Here is a 6,000-nt window from a genome sequence, read left to right on the forward strand (position 1 = left end):
TGCCTCGTGCACAGTCAGTTTTGATGAATGATTGAACTCTTCTACTTTGAGACCAAGTGAAACATTTTGCTGAAATATGGTCAATCTGATTTCTATGGGAGTGGAATCTTTTTCCCTGCAGTAACGCTTTGCCTGCTCCATGTCGTCCAAATACTTGTCGAAATCAAACTCCTCATCTGATGAGGATGAAGGAACGGCAGCAGTGCTGGCAGGATCCAAGTCCTCTTGCTCTAGGCTGTCCTGTAGCCCACTCATCCTAACTGCGACCTCAATCAGAGCTTTTCCTTTAGTAGCTGTTGATGATCCTGCAATATACAATGACTCAGGTCCACATAAACAGCTGCCAGAATTTTATTTTCGAATAGCAGTGTCTCTCTCCGTTTCATTGAAGCAGCAATGCCATCTGCGATTAAACCTCCTCTTTGGGACAGATAAAACAACAAGTTCTTCCACTCTTTTATAAAAATGTCAGGAGTTAAATCCTCAGCTTGTAACTTTTTAGTCACTGTAAATGGGTGATGAAGCAATTCCTTCAATTCAGCCACCTGTGTCCATTGACCTTCATGTAGTGTTACCTGAGGGTTGGCCATGTCTACACGGAAGGGTTTCAGCTCAAGCAATCGCTCAATCATTAAATAGGTGCTGCTCCACTGAGTGGCTTGATCCACAATTGCCCTTTTTCCAGCACGTCTTTTCAAGATGAAATCAATTTTAGGGTTTCTGGCAGCAATAGACAATTTCCTCATTTTGCTAATCAGAGTTCCAGCATGTCCCTCTTGCAGACTATCTCTTATTGTCAGCTGCAATGGGTGCACAACACAGTGCATGTGAGGAATAGGAAAGAGGTGTGAAGCAGCTTCAACAAGATCATCTAATTGTAAAGAATCATTTTGCTGTTCTTCTGTAGTAATATCTGTTTGTTCCTCCGTTATCGGAACAGGACTGTGGCCTTCCATCTCCAACATACTGAATGTGAAATGTTCTTCTAGCTGCTGTTCACCTTCATTATTCTCATTCATCAGTTTAATTGTACTTAGAGCTGTGCTCAAAAGTTTACATACCCCGGCAGAATTTTTCTTTCTTGGCCTTTTTCAGACAATATGAATGATAACACCAAAACTTTTTCTCCACTCATGGTTAGTAGTTGGATGAAGCTGTTTATTGTCAAACTACTGTGTTTTCTCTTTTTAAATCATAATGACAATCCAAAACATCCAAATGACCCTGATCAAAAGTTCACAAACCCCATTTCTTAATACCATGTATTGCCCCCTCTATCATCAACGACAGCTTGAAGTCTTTTGTAGTAGTTGTGGATAAGGTTCTTTATTACCTCAGATGGTAAAGCTGCCCACTCTTCTTGGCAAAAAGTCTCCAGTTCCTGTAAATTCCTGGGTTCTCTAGCACAAACTGCGTGCTTGAGATCTCTCCAGAGTGGCTCAATGATATTGAGGTCAAGAGACTGAGATGGCCACTCCAGAACCTTCACTTTGTTCTTCCGTAGGCAATGACAGGTTGACTTGGCCTTGTGTTTTGGATTGTCATGTTGGATCATCCAAGTGTTTCCCATGTGCAGCTTCCGAGCTTCTGTGCTGCATTCATCTTTCCTTCAACTTTGACCAAGTTTCCTGTGCTTTTGTAGCTCACACATGCCCAATCTACCTCAATGCTTTACAGTAGGAATGGTGTTCCTTTCATCATAGGCCTTGTTGACCTCTCGCCAAATGTAACGTTTATGGTTTATGGCCAAAAAGTTCAATTTTGGTCTCATCACTCCAAATTATTGGCTTTCTTCTAGCGACCCAACCATGCAGCCCATTTTTCTTCAAGTGCTTCCTAATTGTGTATCTTGAAACAGCCACACCACTAGTTTTCAGAGAATCTTGTATTTCAGCTGATGTTATTTGTGGGTTTTTCTTTGCATCCCGAACAATTTTTCTAGCAGTTGTGGACAACATTTTTGTTGGTCTACCTGAATGTGTTTTGCTTTTACAGAGCCCTTAATTTTCTATTTGTTAATCACAGTTTGAACGCTGCTGACTGGCATTAGCAATTCTCCTTGGATATCTTTTTGTATCCCTTTCCTGTTATATTCAGTTCAACTACATTTTCCCATAGATCCATTGACAGTTCATTTGCTTTCCCCATGACTCACAATCCAGAAACATCAGTGGCTGGATGAAAGATGCAAGAGTGTGTCTGGATCCCAAAACCTCGGCTTTTATGCACACACACTGATTACAAGCAAACAGGTCACTGGTGAGGATGTCATCCTTAGCAGCCATTCAAACTCATTTGAGTCAACTTATTGGCATGTTATCAGGCCAAAATCACCAGGGTATGTAAACTTGTATTCAGGGTCCTTTGGATGTTTTGGATTGTCATTATGATTTAAAAAGAGAAAACACAGTAGTTTGACAATAAATGATTGCTCCCAATCACTAACCATGAGTGGATAAAAAGTTTTGGTGTTATCATTCATATTGTCTGAAAAAAGGCCAAGAAAGCAAAAATTCTGCGGGGGTATGTAAACTTTTGAGCACAAATGTTTGAAGCATTATCAGTTACAATACCAATAACCTGTTCTTTTTTGAGTTCATAATCTTTCAGAACTTTTTCCACTAAGGTCTGGAGAAACTGACTGCGGTGATGAGCTTTAGTATTTTTTATTTCCAGTGTCTTAGTGACAATTTTTTTGTTGTCATAAACATATCAAACGTTGATAGCAAAATAGTTTACTCCGTGACGTGTGCAGGCATCCATTTTAAGAAACACAAAGCATCTCTTGAGTCTTTTTAAGATCTTCCTTTTGGTTAAGGGCTTATTCAATCACTAATTTTCTGATACTTTCTCTTTCCAGAGAAACACCAAGTTTGCAGGCCATTTCTCCATTAAGAGTTCTAAAAGCTGGTCTTGCAAATAATGATAATGGTACACTGTCCTTCTCAACAAGCTCAATGAGCTGTCTTTTAACCCCTTAATCCCATACGTACTATCTCGTCGAGGTGACCTGGGACTTAATTCCCAGGGACGGGATAGTACATCATAGGCGATCGTCCACACTCACGGGGGGGGGGAGCGCCGCCGGTGTCAGCTGATCATTGCAGCTGACATCTGGCACTATGAAGTCACGTACCACTTCCGGCACATTAACCCCAGGAACACTGCGATCAAACATGATCGCAGCGTTCCGGCGGCATAGAGAAGCATCGCGCAGGGAATGGTCTTCCAACAATCTTGAAGGAGTTCCCAGAGATGCTTCGCACTTGTTGGCCCTTTTGCCTTCACTCTGCGGACCAGCTCACCCCAAACCATCTCGATTGGGTTCAGGTCTGGTGACTGTGGAGGCCAGGCCATCTGGCGTTGTACCCCATCACTCTCCTTCTTGGTCATATAGCCCTTGCACAGCTTGGAGGTGTTTGGGGTCATAGTCCTGTTGAAAAATAAATGATGGTCCAACTAAACGCAGTCCGGATGGATTAGCATGCCGCTGCAAGATGCTGTGGTAGCCATGCTGGTTCAGTATGCCTTCAATTTTGAATAAATCTCCAACAGTGTCACCAGCAAAGCACCCCCACACCATCACACCTCCTCCTCCATGCTTCATGGTGGGAACCAGGCATGTAGAGTCCATCCGTTCACCTTTTCTGCATCACACAAAGACACGGTGGTTGGAACCAAAGATCTCAAATTTGGACTCATCAGACCAAAGCACAGATTTCCACTGGTCTAATGTCCATTCCTTGTGTTCTTTAGCCCAAACAAGTATATTTTGCTTGTTGCCTGTCCTTAGCAGTGGTTTCCTAGCAGCTATTTCACCATGAAGGCCTATGGCACAAAGTCTCCTCTTAACAGTTGTTGTAGAGATGTGTCTGCTGCCAGAACTCTGTGTGGCATTGACCTGGTCTCTAATCTGAGCTGCTGTTAACCTGTGATTTCTGAGGCTGGTGACTCGGATAAACTTATCTTCAGAAGCAGAGGTGACTCTTGGTCTTCCTTTCCTGGGGCGGTCCTCATGTGAGCCAGTTTCTTTGTAGCGCTTGATGGTTTTTGCCACTGCACTTGGGGACACTTTCAAAGTTTTTCCAATTTTTCGGACTGACCTTCATTTCTTAAAGTAATGATGGCCACTCGTTTTTCTTTACTTAGCTGCTTTTTTCTTGGCAAAATAAAAATTCTAACAGTCTATTCAAGAGGACTATCAGCTGTGTGTCCACCAGAATTCTGCACAACACAACTGATGGTCCCAAACCCATTTATAAGGCAAGAAATCTCACTTATTAAACCTGACAGGGCACACCTGTGAAGTGAAAACCATTCCCGGTGACTACCTCTTGAAGCTCATCAAGAGAATGCGAAGAGTGTGCAAAGCAGTCATCAAAGCAAAAGGTGGCTACTTTGAAGAACCTAGAATATAAGACATAATTTAAGTTGTTTCACACTTTTTTGTTAAATATATAATTCCACATGTGTTAATTCATAGTTTTGATGCCTTCAGTGTGAATGTACAATTTTCATAGTCATGAAAATACAGAAAAAACTTTAAATGAGAAGGTGTGTCCAAACTTTTGGTCTTACTGTAGTCTAATAGTGAAACGTGATAGATCAACTACTCCCTCCGCCCGCAATAAATACATAATAGTTAATATATCACAATATACTATAAAATAGAATTCCACTTGTCATATTCTCTGGAAATAATCCATATCTTCAAAAGTGTATATTGGGTGATGATATAATTAGTTCACACATCATGCAGCCTTTCGTATGATACAAAGGTGAGGTGGCACAACCGCAGTTTTTTAATCCCATAATAAATAACTATAAAGAAAAATTGTGAAGGAAACCCGGTTCCTCCCACGTCACCAATCTGTGACGTCACTACACAGGTGTAACAACTCTGCTGGCATCACAGCATGGCCTCACATCTCTCACACAATCTTACCCACTGCTCCAGGCCATGATGTGCTTTCTCTTTAATGCCAGCTCCATGTTCTGTGTCTCTGCTCTGTGCATGCCTCATGGCTGTGTGTATAGGGGGCCGGCGCCTGAACTCTCTGGTTCTTATAGGAATCAGGTGCATCAGTTCCTGACCAATTACCAAGAGGCCTCCTGTATATAGTGCAGCTCCACCCTGTGCTCTGGGCCTGTGCAATGTGTTAGCTCAGTTAGTGTTTAGCTGCTGAGTTTGCCTGGCCTTGCTCTGAGTTACTTCCTCTGAGCTTTTCTCTGTGCTTTTGCCTTGTTCTTGTAGTCCGCCCTCCAGGAGGCAGAATATCCTGGTCCCTGTGTCTTTGTCCCTGTGTCTTGTTCTATTGCCTTGTCTGTACTTTGTCTTTTCTCGGTCTCCTTGTCTGTGGCTTTCTTCCCTGCTTTCTTTCCTTGTGTTTTCTGTCTGCTTTCACTCCGCACTCTTGCGGCTCTGCACTCAGACCTTGTTTCACACTCTCTGGCTTTGCTCTGGGGCTCCGCTCTTTGCGGTTCCATCTGGCCCCGCTCTTTGCGGTACTATCTGGCTCCGCCTCCTGTGTTTCTGCACTTGGCTCCGTCTCTGCCCTTGGCTCCGCCTCCAGCATCTCCGCTCTTGGCTCCGCCTCCAGCGTCTCCGCTCTTGGCTCCGCCTCCAGCGTCTCCGCTCTTGGCTCCGCCTCCAGCGTCTCCGCTCTTGGCTCTGCCTCCAGCGTCTCCGCTCTTGGCTCCGCCTCCAGCATCTCCGCCCTTGGCTCCGCCTCTTGCGGCTCCGTCCTTGGCTCTGCCTTCTCCTTCTCTTCTCCTAGTTCCACCTTCTACTTGTTACTTGGTCCTCCTGTGTGAACAGGTCCCTACCTGTTCCTTCATTCTCCTTTCCTTCTGGCTTGTTTCCGTACCTGCATCTTCTGTGTGTACAGGTCCCTACCTGTTCCTTCATCACACTCACAATAGGACTGCACTCGGGTGTCATCAGAGTGCAGCCTGATTCATACACCACATCAACCCGTCCTGTGTATCCTGTGTTCCTGC

This window comes from Ranitomeya imitator, chromosome 3 (assembly GCF_032444005.1).
Source record: "Ranitomeya imitator isolate aRanImi1 chromosome 3, aRanImi1.pri, whole genome shotgun sequence".
Classification (NCBI taxonomy): Eukaryota; Metazoa; Chordata; class Amphibia; order Anura; family Dendrobatidae; genus Ranitomeya; species Ranitomeya imitator.